The sequence below is a fragment of the Lagopus leucura genome, unplaced genomic scaffold (genome assembly GCF_019238085.1).
Source record: "Lagopus leucura isolate 7727_CA_CO unplaced genomic scaffold, USGS_WTPT01 Super-Scaffold_73, whole genome shotgun sequence".
NCBI lineage: Eukaryota > Metazoa > Chordata > Aves > Galliformes > Phasianidae > Lagopus > Lagopus leucura.
The window spans coordinates 78,189,802-78,204,713 of NW_024962252.1; the positions used below are offsets into that span (position 1 = coordinate 78,189,802).

The window sequence follows — 14,912 nt, forward strand, 5'->3', positions numbered from 1 at the left end:
ACACATCCAAAGAATTATGCAGCATTTAATACTTAATAAATATTCATAATATGCTTCAGGCTAAGTACAACGCACAAGAAAGCTGATAAATGAGAAGTAGTTCCATTTCACAAGCTTTGATACTCATGCTTTTTGCCACCTGGTCATGGGCAATTTTGAAAATCTTACCTTGAACGCAGTGCAAAAATCAAATTTCTTCCAGATCTTTGTGCTTCTGATAAAGATTCAGTTTAGAGACTCTTCCTTGTATGTTAGAGGGTGAATAAAGCAGAAGAGCCTGTAAGTCTGAAAGTAGGAAGATGGAATAATTGACCAATTTCTTTCCTAGTTCAACACATTATTCAATAAAATTCATAGCTCAAGAGATGCTTTATAACAAGTTTTTGACTGGAATCAAGAGAAACACATGAACAGCTGGAAGCGGTCCAGTTAGCCAAGAAGATCGCACTTGTTTGGGGTAATGCAGCAAAAGATTACAGGAGTGCCTTTCATTTCTTAGAGACAAAAGGCATAAGGTGATATAAGCTAAACCAGTCAATGGACACTACCTGCCAAAAAATCTACTATCATCTGACCCACCTTCAAAAATAGGTGCACACAAGTCTATTTATAAACCAGGAATACAAACAACCACGTAATAGAGAAAGCCTGCACAGGGCTATGTGCATTCATGCATGTTTAAGGGGAAGAAGATAGAAAAGCCTAGCATATTGATGCAACCATTTCCAAAAGTACACATAGATACTGGAGTCAAAAGAAAAAGAAGGTTTACATTTGGGATTCAAACTTAATCTCACGTACAGAAACTATATCAAAGAAGCCTGTCACTGGCTACTAGTTTTTCATAAAAGCAAAACTCTATTAAGAAAGAAGCAGAGTTGCTTTTCTCACAAACTCAAGAGCCAGGCTATCACAGTTAAACCCACCATGCTAAGTATACTAGTATATAACTTCAGTAGCTTGGGCCCAGCTGAAGCCTTCCATTTTCAAATTATCCACATACAGCATTTAGTTGACAGTTTCTTTCTATAAGACTGGGCAAAGAGGGAACTGAATCAGTATCAGCAAAACTGTTGTTATTTCTTTCTTCCACAAGAAACTTCAAACAACAAACGTTCCACATATTGCTTAGCTTTACTTCAAGGCTCAGAACAACAGACAAAGGCAAGTGAAAAATACATCAGCCACTGTAAAGTTCTAGAACAACTTGAACAAGAGTATTTTTCATTTCTTTCTCAGGTGAAATGATGTTATTTAAAGAATGCACTTTGTCTACTCAATGCTTACCCAACAGTTAGAGATTACAAGTAACTACTGATAAATTTCAGAAACAGTGAACACGAGTAATTGATCATACTCAAACTATTTTATTTAGCAGCACTAGAAATACATGCTTCCAAATGAAATTGAAATCTCAGCTAGAAGTGGTACTTCACAGAAATTTGAGTAGGAAGGGACTTAGGAGGTCTTCCAGATAAATCACCTTCTCAAAGTGCAGTCAAAGCTGAGTTCCATCCTAGTTGCTTAAGGCTTTATCTACTCAGGTCTTGAAAATCTCCACAAGGGCAACGTCATTCTCAATTTATGACCCCGCCTCATTTTCCCATTGTGCTTCTCAGTAAAGAGATCAGCTCCATTTTCTTGGTATCAAGCTTTGGAAATCCCAAAAGGTTGCCACTGTTCCAAGGTTATAAATGCAGCTTAGGAACATATGGAAAAAACATCAGGTAAAGGGGAACAAAGCTGCCAGTTCTCATCCCTGTCTGACCTGCGTTTAGCCTAATGTTCAGCAGATGCAGCTCATTCTTCACAGAGGCACGACCCAGCCAGCCTTCAGCCTGTAGCACTGTGGGAATGCTTCCAATTCTAGTAGCAGGACCATGTCTTAGGCTCCTAGAGACCCACTCTTCTAGGCTGAACATCTCTAGATGGGCACCCAGCCTTTGAGCTGCCTTGCTGCATGACCACCACAAACCTCTTGAAGGTACATCCCATTTCCTCATTGATAACAACATCAAGAAGTGCAAGACACCACGTCACTGACAAACTCCACTCATAACTGGCATCCAGGCAGAGTATGAATGATTAACTAATACCCTTTGAACACAAATTTGTCCAGTTATCCCTCCATTCAGACTACAAATAGGAGTATGCTGTAGGACACTGTGTAAAGCCTTGCTACAGACAAAGTAGGACATGTCCATTGCTGTCCCTTTTTCGAAGATCTAGTCATTTCATCACAGAAGGCAGCCAAACTGGTCAGGTAATGATTTTTCCATGATAAATCCACACTGGCAACTCCAGTCACTACTTTCAAGGGCATAGAAGTGGTTTGCTATAGGTTGACTAACTACAAATTTATAATGTTAATAAAATAAAGCAGTATTTAACATTTTTAGCATATGGAAGAGGAAGCTTTTTTATATAACACAGAAATGACGTCTGAAAAAATTACTCTCTAAGCTTAAACAATTAGCACAATTCAAATGTTCCACAGACTAAATGTAGGAGTTCAGTGCACAGAGATAGGCACATTTCAACAAGCTGAACACAGTCACCAAGCAATGAAGTTTCCAGCCACTTCTCAAGGTATCTGGCAACAAGACAATAACTGCAGAGGTTGTAAGAGGAAAAATTTGGTATTCGTAACTCCACTGAAAATTCATGATAGAAATCCATGACAGAAGAAGAGAAGAACAAGAGGAGCTGCAAAGAACAGCAAGCTATCAAGAAAACCTAAGTATGGTTTATTACAAATATTAGGAAGAATATCTGAAATTCAGATTGCTTACATCCTTTCAGATTGTTTGGATTTCTTCCAAAACACAATGAAAGCAAATTCACTTCACTGTGACCTCTGAACTTGAACAAACTCAAGAACTCCTGGAAACAAGTAGCCAGTCACACTGCAGTCCATAGCAGGTCTGACAGTACCCAAGTTTCACCCAAAATACTTCAGTTTCTCTGCAGTTTCCCAAACCTTTCACTGAAAGCACGGAGCAGATAATAAGCTCCAGCTTCACGTTAAGCAGTGTACAATACCAATGCCACAGTTGATGAACAGAAGCAATTCTCTTATCCCCTAGGGAAATTTGCAAACATGACAGAAGACAGAGAAAAACAGCCCAACTCCCTCGGGAACTTTTTTCTGGAACCCCTCACGATGGTCTCTGTTATGTAAAGTTTTGGTTCCTGCTGTGTTCTCACATGCCTATGGAATAAAGAGATTCTCATCAGCAAGCACTGATATTTAATTAAACAGGAATGACCACCACGAAAGAAGTCATGTCATCAGCTGCAGCACACTGTGCATTTGGGGAAAATCCAGAAGAGCATTCATGATTTAGTTATAATAGAGGTTTTAACATTAAATATTGATGGCAAGTTCTTTTACTTTAGGATCACAATACAGCTGGTGACGCTGCTAACACTGTCACAGTTGACATAATTTCCAGTACTGCCTTTTCTTCACATTCTTAGTTTAAATTAAATTTAAACTAATCTTTGAAAATGATGATATAACCTGACATTGTTTTCTATCTGGACTTCTTCTCTTCAGCAGAGCAGAGTGATAGCCACAGGACAATGAATGTTACTTTGAACTGTCAAGAATGCATCAGCAGTAACATTTCAATCAAACGTACAGCTTCCACTGGTAAAACAGGTTATTGGGTATTGAACAGTATCCAAACCATTGTACTCAGGCAGTTTCTAAGTATACCTTAAGAGAAACTCCTCTGAAATATCTCAGGGTGCAGCCTCACAACAAGCTGGCTAAACTAAATTGACAGTGCTCCCGCTACCTGTACTCTTCTACTCCAACCTTTGCTGTGGCAGCTGCTTTCACCTCATGTAACAAGCTGCTTCAAGAAGCTCAACTGAAAGAAAATTAAGCCAAGTAACAGATAAGCTTCCAAAATTTTACAACCACTGTTCTAAACAGCTGCAAAGTAGTAATAACTGCCTGGCTGACAAGAGAGCAGACGTATCTAATGCCCTGCACTGCCACTGAAGTAACAAACCATTCACTAACTATAAGAAACTCATAATAAACAAGACAGATTTGATTGAATTATATACAAGCTACTTCTCTAATCGTGATGGTTTATTTCTGTCCTGTCCATAGCATTTCAGAAGTGCTACACTTGTCTAGTGCACATAAGCTTGATTGCTTTTTCCCATTTAATGAAAAAGAGGCAAGAAATAATTTCAGCCTTTTTTTTCCTCCGAACACCACAGTTCAATCCAAATACATTCCTTCAGTCCCCAAAAGATCCTCTAAGAATTTTTGCTTCCTCAAAAGGAGATTTAAATCCATCAGTTCCACACCGCCTTGCACGCAAAATAAGAAGAATTTTCATCCCGTGTTAAAGTTTTTCTCTACCTGCAGGACTTAGGTTTATGTTTGTTCTTAAACAGTATTCAAGGTGAAAAAACTTTGGAAAAAAGCAGCACAGACTGAAGCTTCCAGCCCCGCTCCCAACCGCTTTTCAATAAGGAATACAATGGGGGGGGGGAGCTAAAGGAGCTCAAAGAAACCACGTTGACAATGATAAGGAGAGAGAATGAAAACTAAATACAAAACAGCTCCTCAAAGCAGCAGTGCACAAGTCAGAGTCAACTTTCACTTGCTATTTTTTACCCACACTGGTATTAAAGACTCACAGCATCTCCACAAAGCAAAAACTCCAGTAAGCACCAAAACTTGGTAATAAAATCTTGCCTACCTGACAGTAAAAATACTGCACATGATGAAAAGACAGGCATACAACACAGCCCAGGGTTAAGGTGTTAATGAAAAACATCTCTCAATGGATAGCGCTCTGCCTATCCAACCGTTCTCTACATTAGCAGAAGTTTTCAGTAAACTCGTGTTTCTTTGGAAAGCACTTTCATTTACTTCTGCATTAAAAGCATCTACTGCATTTCAATTCCTCTCCTGCTTGTTGTTAGTTTCTCTCATTTGGCAACAGCATCGCGCTTTGACCCTAGGAAAGGGAAGGATAAACAAGTGGAATCAATTGACAGTTCTAAGGTCGGACCAAAACTACAGGGCAGAAGAAAGCTTGCTCATAGGTGGCCCAAGTTCACTGACTCCTCATGTACTAGTAACAGCTTAGGGTGATCATTCAAAAGGAAAGTAGCAGAGAAGAACAATAGAGATTCCAATAGAGCATACTAGGACCATTACTTCAAGAAATTAGATAATCCATGACAGACCTGAGCTGTCACCTCTGCTTGCTATGCAAGTCTTCGGCTGTATCCAGACTCCTGATAAACTGGACAAACAAGACTTATGGAAAAGGGACAATATGTTAAGACACATTAAGACATCTTCCACATTAGCACCATCTTCTCTGTAGAACTGACAACATAACCAGGCTTCATATCTGAACAAATCTCTCTCTCAAAAAAAAATTATTATTTCAGTTCTGGAATTACTATCCCATGCCACTGCTTACACAAAACATTTGTCTGTTAACCCTGAACAGAACAACTAGCACTGGAGGGGAAGAAAAAAGTCAAGCAGTAACTGATCAGGGCTCTTTCTAGATGGAGCCCTACTTTCCCCTGCACATATACAGAAACATGGAAGAAAATTAGAGTCAAAAACAGCTGTGAATATAAAGTACTTTTGAAGGACAGTATTTTCCAGGAATAAATTAATACAGGGTTTCACAAATGCAGTTTCAGAACGCTTCCCTAATTACATTTTTCTAAGCACGTTAAGTTCTTTTCCCTGTCATGGACAACAATAGCACAACTTTATTTCAGGAATCCTAAACAACACTGCAATTTCATTCCTTCCCCTCTGGCTCCTTAAGTAAGTCTCACTTCAATGAATGTCAGAAAAAAGTCATCAGAAGATGTTTTGACAATCTCTAACCTTATCCCTTCTTCTGGGAAACTATATTCTAAGTTAACACCATTTATTCTTTCTTTAAAAAAAAAAAATATATATATATATATAAAATATATATTTATATATTAGGGTGCCTAATTAGGGAACCCTAATTATATATATATATACACACACATACACTAAGAGAGTGGTCAAAAACACATAGTAAATGGCTATGGTTAACATCAACTACTATTTTGAGATCATTAAGTATTTCAGAATTGTTCTTCTCCTGCCTACAGACGGTGAGATTTGCTTTACTTAGAAGTCATCCCATTGGATTCAGTTACAAACTGGATATTGGCATTCAACCCAGGAGTTGCCTGCATCACGTCTTACTCTTACATAGTGAAAAACAAAACTAAAAGTCTAAAGCCAAATGAAAACAAGACCCCACATATCAAAGCATAGATATGGTTCAGCATGAGGCATACCAAACAGAAAACCTAAGTCAAATGAAATATATCATTTCACTATGATATAAGAGTAGGAAAAAATAGTCATGACTATGGCAAAGTTCTAACAACACTTTTTTTTCCTGCCTAACACGCAAATTAAATTATTACTTCAGAAAGAACATTACACTAAAGCTTTTACCATTTCTCAAAAACTGATGAGCTCTCAGATTTGCCTGCAGAGGAAACAGCACATCTATTTGACTGTACCAAACACTGTGAAACATTCTCATTTCTGTACCACTTAAATTGCTTTCAGTTTCTTTACATTGTAAAAGACAGCCAAAAGAAGGGCTGGTTGGAAAATGTTTCACAAAGCGAGCCATTGCTCCTATTAAAGCACCTTCATGACAATGCCAACGACGTCCTCTTTAAACAGCAATTCAATTATGGTGCACTTGTAGAGGATTTCTGAAATAAACTTCACCAAAAAACAGCATTAGTTCTAGCTATTGCTTTCACAAAAACATGTGCATTTTGGTTACGTACAAGAATACTATTTGTCTAGTTTTACCCACAATGGAGTGCCATGTTTTAGACAAAGTATCCCTCTGAGTAACATAATTAGACATAACTCAGACCTCAAGTGTTTCCATCACTCTAAGCCATCAGTATGAGAACCAGAAGATGGTGACAAACCCACACCAAGTATGGGATATTTTACCATCATCAGTAAAACAGATGGTTTTGTTTCTTCAAAAAAATAAATAAAAAACACATTAAAAAAAAAAAAAAAAACATTTTCAGAGAAAAGAAAAAAATTGAAACAAAGTTCATTCCTATGATGTGTCTCCAGGAACAAATGTAAAGACAAAGAAACGTAACATCACCCAAGTACAGTAGTACTCATCTGACAAGTTCCAAAGCACATCAGAGTTTCAGCAGCTTTTCAAGGTCACAAAAGCAATCACAAATCAAAGTCCCTTCTAAGTGCTCATCTACCACCCTCAAAATCAAAACTTGCAGCACTCCAGGCATCAATACACTGCTCATTTTAAAAAACCTCATTCACAGCCCAAAACAACTTCACGTACCAGGGGATATTACTAGTCTCCAGTTTCACAGAAATCATTACAGAAGACTACAATGTACATCTGGGAAAATTTATATCCATCCATTTGGGGCCCTTTCAATATGTATGCTGGGTGCCCTCAATAACTGTATCTGTCCTGTAGAGAAGAGATTTTAAAAAAGTTGCCACTGTTAGGAGCACCATTTCCTACCTCTACATAAGTAACCTGAAACACTGGAGGGAGAGAATAAAGTAGTTTTTAACTCTTATGGAAGAAATACAAATCATTGCTAAATATAAAAAGGCTTTAGATAAAGCAAGAGTTGCCATGAAAAGATCGAATACGACCACAGAAAGCCAAGCTCCAATTCCCCTCCCTCAGCAGTTTGCACAAACTGACCACAATTCATAAGTTAACACAAGAGTAAATACTTCAACAAATAATCATGTTCTGTGAATTTTGTGGTAATAAATAGCTGGATCATGTAGAGACATTCCATCCAAACTAGTGCCTCTTGAGAACAAGTATTACAGGAGCTCAGCTTTGTTACCGATAGCACCTTGCTGTGCAGGACATATATATTACACGTGCCCCAAACACACAAAAATACTTTCAGAGCTGACTTGCAACTCAGAAAAACTCCAACCACAAGACACCAAGCCACAGGAAGCCAAGCTTCATAGACACTCATTTCATTCTTGATTAACTGAAGTAAAGCCACAAAAGAACTGCTTTCCAGTATTGCTGTTTTAGTACTGGTAATTTTATCACTAAATCTCAGCTCTGGGGACAATAATTTGGGAACAAAGGTTCAGATACCTTTCAAGATAGATAAAATGCCTTAGTAAGAGATTGTCCAGGACTGACAACAGCAATCAAGAGGCTCAAGAATAGAGGATGTAGACCTACATACTGCTCAACACCCTCTGCAATGCTCTAAGATGCTTCAAGACCCAATCAGAACATCTGCATTAGCATTTTCATTTGGACCAGCAGTGCACTTTCAAGGAAATCTGAGTCATCCCATGTGCTGTGCTTTAGTTTGCACCCTCTGAGTAGTTTCCAAGCACATCATCTGGACATCTCTGACATTTACCTTGAATAAAACTCCTGGAGAACACCTAATAGCCAGCAGTATTAGGGGTATACTCAAAACCAGATTACAACTGGTCTAAAATACAATCACACAAATCACATATATGGTAACTACATATACCAGGTTCACATAACTTACCTTTCCACCCTACAGGTCACCGTCACTTATAGCATACAGCTTGATGATATAAATACAAGCAATATGGCAGATACTGCCCATTCATCCAAGAAACCTTCAAGCAGCAGTAACTTGTCCTGAGCCACCAACACATCACCTCATTAGGCCTACGGTGGCTGCACTGAGGATTTGAGCCTTTCTTCTGCAGTAACCATAGCACAGGTGTTTCAGCATTCATTCAGTCTTGCCTCCACTCCCTTGCAGTTACAATCATCAAAATCTGGTGGGATACACCTAGGAAAGTTTTCCTATTAAACCTAAAAACCTCAAAAAACTACACATTCCATGTATCACCTACATCTAATGTACCATACAACCTTTTAAGAAACACTGAAAACACAGTACAATAACCCACATCAGTGGCTCCACTCAAGCTCGGGGTAGAGAACAAAGCACGTGCTCCATAAGGCTTTATATTACTTGTCCATCATTTTAAACAACACACTTGCCCAGGAAAAAAAGTTGCCCTGGTTTCAGAAGAAGCCAATGAGTGTTTATTAATATTTCCGTGTATATTAAAGGATTATCCTAATTGCTATTTATTTCAGTTTTCTGCTTGGATCAATTATCAATTCTTTACAGATAAGTTCTATCATTTAAGATGTTTCTCTCTAGTCACCAACTTTTCTTCTGCCACAAGATTTTAAATACAAGGTCGTGAGTTTTCAACTATACCTGGCTTTGATAAGACAGGAGAACTGGTGAGAACAGGCCAAAGCAATATTGTGTGAACCACACACGATCGCAGCATTAACAATAAAACATTACCTCTTCTACTAAAGAAATCAGCACCTTATTTCTTTACCTCCTTGATGAAATGTCACATTCTAACAACACAGAACCATGTTTGCCCTACATTCAGTAAAGGTCAACTTCCTGCACTGGGGTTACTGAAATACTGAAGGTGATATTTTGTCTTAACATACACTAATCCCCTGGAAACCACCAAGACAGACTGCTGCTTTCCTCTGTTACCTAATAGGAAGTTTGTGGTCATTAACTTGTCATTACCAAACACACCAAAGAGCCATCTCAAACTCTCCAATAGCCTGGTCTGAAACATCCTTAAGTGAACAGGCTATTTTCCTGAGCTGAATTCTGGTTAAGTCTCCCAGGAATAGATTTCAGCACCTGGGTTCATCATTCACATGAAAGAAAGCTCAGTGAAAAGATCATTTTCCATCAAAAAAGCTGAGAACCTACACCATCAGACAGTGATGTAGTAACATCATAAAACCATGAGCTGAATGAATATTACTGAGAAAGTAATGGTGCATAGGGGAGCAGTAGGGGGCAATTTATTTTTCATAGCAGAACAATACCTGGCCTGAAAACCTCCCTCAATTTGTAGAGATGGCTGCAGTAGCTGAGATGAGGAGGGGGAGCTTTTATCAATATCTACACTAAAAACATCTTTCTGCCTTGTCTCCCAATGTAAATTCTCCCAAAAGCCAGAAGACTAACTTAAACTACACTCATTAGCAACCCTTATGTTTCACCATACCAATAACAGCTCAAGAAATGAAGATCAGTACTAAAATTCTTAGTAAAAAAGGTAATTTCCAGCTCACGCCAAACTTCTCAGACTAGTTTTCTTGGCAACAATAATTAATTCTTAAGAATTTATGTTTGGCATTGGCACATGGTACTGCTCGGGTACATTCCACAAACGCTGTAGGTCCCATACACTCTTCAACTCACAACACTTACATGCATGGTTGAAACTCCCACACTAGAAGCAATCAATCTCAGACAGATTTGCCAAATTTCAGCTTGTTTGACTCAATGCTAGTTTGACTCCCATGCTAGATATCTGCTTGAGCCTGAAAGACATTAGGCAAATAGCTAAAGAGTTCGTAAGGCTATCTATCATAGAAAAACAGTTTGGGTTGGTTTTGGAAACACAGCATCCTTACTCTTGCATCAAGGATTTGTTTTTCACTGTCCAAACAAACAATTCCTTTTCTCCACATTTTTATAGCCTGATGTTAGTTGATACTTCCTGTTTCTGAATTAAGAACCTGTAATGCCTCATTCACATACTGTAGTTAAATTCCCTGAAGATTTCGTGCATGCTAGACAGACTGAAAGCCAGAGGAAAACCACCCCTGAAATTTCATAAAACATCTCTCACATCACACCACAAGCAATTAAAACAGGACGAAAATGTGACAGTTCACACCCTGTACATATGTAAGCCAAATCTTGCAAATAATCAAGCATAAATAACTGAAGCACAGAATGAAGGTGAAAAACATGCAAATAGCATAGGTTGCAAGAACTTCAACAGTTTTTCAAGAAATCAGCATTGCTTTTCTCCAATTTGCTGAGAAAACTCAATATTCAGATCAAAGCACTTGGGCTGCCCAAATGCCCCAGATCTGATGGATGCATCTTTATCTTCAGAGAGGCAAAGAGAAACTGGAGTGCAGCACTGAATTCACAGATTGTTCAACAACGTGGCAGAAAATGAAAAAAGTACAGATAAAAATTAGAGCATACAAGGTGATAGAGATGGTCAATGTTAGAGGAAAAAAAATGGACACAGATATGTGTGACCTGTTAATCATTCTCCATAATTCACACCCTGAGTCTAGAACTTGGATTGTTTTACCAAGGCCTCCCCATTGACTCTGTGAACACTGTGCTCACAAAAACCAGCAGCTAGTTGTCTCCCAGTGCTGACTGGAAAAGAGCAGCTATTGACACTGTGCTAAGCCAGCAACAGGCCAACGTGACATGTCTATGCATTCCTAATATAACGATGATCCACGATGCTACCATAGAGTAAATCTGAATTTTCAGATTGAAAGAGGATGAAAACTGATCCAAAAAGTGATATTCGTGATTATAATACAAATATTTCAAGCACTGTCGCATTTTTTATTTTTAAATCAAATATTAGAAGTGAATCAGTACAACAGGGGACAGATTAAAAGAAAAAAGCATCAAGTTAACGTTTAAGAAATATTAACCACACTCAGTAACCCTCCCTGAGAATGGTAGTCCTTTACATACATCCAGCAGCTTATTCCACACACTGATTCCACAAGCTCTAACTTAAATCGTGATGAGTTTATATTTATGTAAGGTGTGGTCTCAAGCTTAATAAAACAAGTCAGAAGCACATTTGAGCTTTGAAACATCTACGTGAACCAGCATCCAGTGGTAATTCCACATCAGTGATGAGCAAACACCCTGGATAATCTATGATAACTACAAGAGAGACTTTTTTTCTCCACCTTCTGCCTTTTTAATTGACCACCTCACAGCTATTGCAATAAAAATAAACTAGATTCTACACATGGCTTTCAATCATTTTGCCCTTCAAAGAAAAGTCACACACTGACCTCTTTCCTTTCTCTTTAGTCCTCTGCAACCAACACAAGACCCCCCAAACTACTAACACCCCAAGTTCCTTCAAGACTTCTCACCGCATCTGTTAAACACGTAAGGCCTCCAGCTGCCAGCCTCACACTACACACAGCCCTTCCCATACTATGTTAATTCAGAATCCCCATTTATTGATGCTATGCACCATAATCAAACCACATATCCCATACAGAATACGAGATGATGTGCCATGTAAATAAATAATTCATACTACCAAAAACATACAGAACATGGGACACACAAATGCACTTTCTCTATATTTTCACCCAAGTCAAACAACTTCCCACTGTAAATCATTACTTCACAGATCTCAGGCCCTCAAATGCTCAGGCACTAAGCCTTCTCCAAACAACCTTACAGCCAGTACCTTTGACACAAAGTCAACGTAAGTATAAAGGTTTACATAACGCACAAGCACAGACAGCCTAGCCTCAATCCACATGCATGGAGCTTGTCTGTACACAGTGCTTTTAGTTAGCAGCTCATCTGCCAAGACTGTTACAAGCATTTGTTTCAGCAAAAGTTTACACTAAGCTAATGGACAATTTACCTACTGAGACAAACAGAACAGAATAAAGCAGAAGAAAAAAAAAAAAAAAAAAGGTTTCTTGAAGAGAAACCTTGTGACCATTTGGTAGACTCCTGTAACCCTGCAATACCAACTCATATTAATTTATTTTTTAGTTTCCACTGGCTGTCACAACTATACTGCACTCCTCTGCACACTGAGGGGAGGCAGGACCACCCACCACCTGCTACCTGCCCAGGACACAGCAGGAACTCCAACCCCAGTTTGCTTAATGTCCCCTGCCATTTTAGCTTTTCACATTCACAGTAATAAAAGCCTGCCTTTCTCTCCACTATAGTTCCAACTAACTCAGCAACAGGAAAATTCCAGTTTCCCTTTTGTACCAATAGCATTCCCCTGATACACACATGTGCGCAATGCCTAACACAACCTTCACTCTGTAGATGCACAATCCTCACCATCTCATCCAATCCCCCTCTTTCCTCAACAAAACCTTGCAAATACTCTGATGTTCATTTCTACTTTTAAGTATATGGCCAAATCCCCTCAAGTCCTCATAATCTACAGTAATCCCAAATAATTTACCCACAAGAAGAGTGCACTGATGCCCTCACAGACAGAAACATGTACTGCCTGACTCGTCAAAAATACAGGTCCCTATGTTTCCACCAGTCTCTACTAGCATACATGTAGGCTCTTCTCCAAACAGCACCAGTGTCCTCAACACATAGCAACTGCCACAGGATTTCCACTTGGGATTCCAGAGCTTCAACACGCAGTATCCAGGCCTTCCATGTCACCGCGGGTATGACAGCAACTCACAGCTCCTGACATGTTCCCAGGACAAAGACCCTGCTGCTCGCTGTCCCAGCCTGCCTCACCACACCAGCAGTAGGGCTCACCCAGCTGCAGACAGCCACACATCTTCAGGCCCTCACTACACACACCAGGCAAATCAACTTGCATGCAGTTAGGACCACGCATGTCTACCTGCCCACATATCAGCTTGTAATACACACGGAGGTCAGACACACTGTGGCTTACCACGCCAGGTACCAACAGAAACAAGCTAAGAACCCTGGTAGGAACTTGTATCTGTGCCTCAGCTACCAACCGAAGTCGCCCTCCCCCACAGTGTTTAGAGGACACACAACTTATCCCTTTACCTCTCACATCCTACACAGGACCATCCACCTATTGCCGCTAGATTTATAAGCCTTCACATACCACTGTTCCTAAACAAGTGTGGTTTCACCCACCATCTGCATCTCCCAAGTATAAACACAGATATAAACATGCCCCTCAGCCTACCCCACACACAGCTGCCTCCAGTCCATCAGAATGACTCCCACTCTCCGCCTAGCCATAACGTGCAGCTACGCCATACCCACAACCATACACGGCGGTCCCAAACCCCTCGACCTTCCAGCCACAACAGGAGAATCTCCAACTTCTCTCCCTTCCCCACGACCCTCGCAGCAGCGCTGCCCCTGGAGGCGTGCCGGCAGCTCCTCCGCGCAGCCCCCGCTCCCCGCGGCTCCCGGGCCTAACGCCAGCTGCCCGCTCCGACCCGAGGCCCGCACTACCGCCCCCGGGCACACACCGCCAGCAGCCCCGCCACTCGCCCGGGCGCAGCCAATGCACGTGCGCGGGTCCGGCTCGCCCACCCCTCCCGCCTTTTCCTCGCTCCGCTCCGCTCCCCACGTTACCTTCGCGGGACGGGACCTAAGAGCAGCACCCGGCCCGCGGGCCTCTGCTCGGGGTTCGCCTCCCCCGGGAGGCCGGCGACGGCGCCGGCGCGGCCCCGAGCTCGGCCCGGCGAGGCGGAGGCCGGGCCTGCGCGGTACCTCCCCGCTGCCCGAGGCAGGCGCGCAGCAGGCCCTGCCCGCCCGCCGGCCCCACGCGAGCAGGCCGCCCCCCCGCCGCGCGCAGGGCCCTCCCGTTCCGCAACGCCCGCTCCTGAGCCCCTCCGCCCCCTCCCCTTCGCCGGCCCGCCGAAGCCACGATCCCGCGGCAGGCCCCGACCCCGCTACCTGTCGGCGAAGGAGCGCCGGCGTCCCCCGGCGTTCGGGCGCCGGGCGGCCCGGCTCAGGCCCGGACCCGCCTTAGATCGGCTCGGGGGAGCCCGGGTAGGCCTCAGGCCTGGGCCGCCCTGCGCTGGCCGCCGCCGGCCGCGGTCGCCGCGCGCTCGCGCACTCCGAGAGCCGCCAGCAGCGCGGACATGTTGGGAGCCCCCGTCCCGAAGGCCGCCGCCGGGCCCGCCCTCCCCTCCGCCCACGTCACGGAGCCGCGGGAGGGGCCCGGCACCCGGCCCGCCTCCGGCTCTGCCTATTGGCTGATGCGGCCG

The 14,912-nt window shown here is 41.9% G+C and overlaps 1 protein-coding gene across 7 annotated transcripts in view; it reads right to left on the bottom strand.

Annotated features, from left to right (window-relative positions):
* Positions 1-14,675, bottom strand: part of PPM1B (protein phosphatase, Mg2+/Mn2+ dependent 1B) — a 54,936-nt gene extending 40,261 nt beyond the window's left edge. For 6 of the 7 annotated variants that reach the window (XM_042895354.1, XM_042895355.1, XM_042895351.1 and 3 more), the window contains exons 1-2: positions 14,599-14,675; positions 169-285 (exon numbers count right to left, since the gene is read on the bottom strand). The gene's annotated coding sequence lies outside the window, so the exon portion shown is untranslated. The remainder of the gene's footprint in view (positions 1-168; positions 286-14,598) is intronic. The other variant, XM_042895353.1, reaches the window with a different exon arrangement.
* Positions 14,676-14,912: the final 237 nt, after the last annotated feature.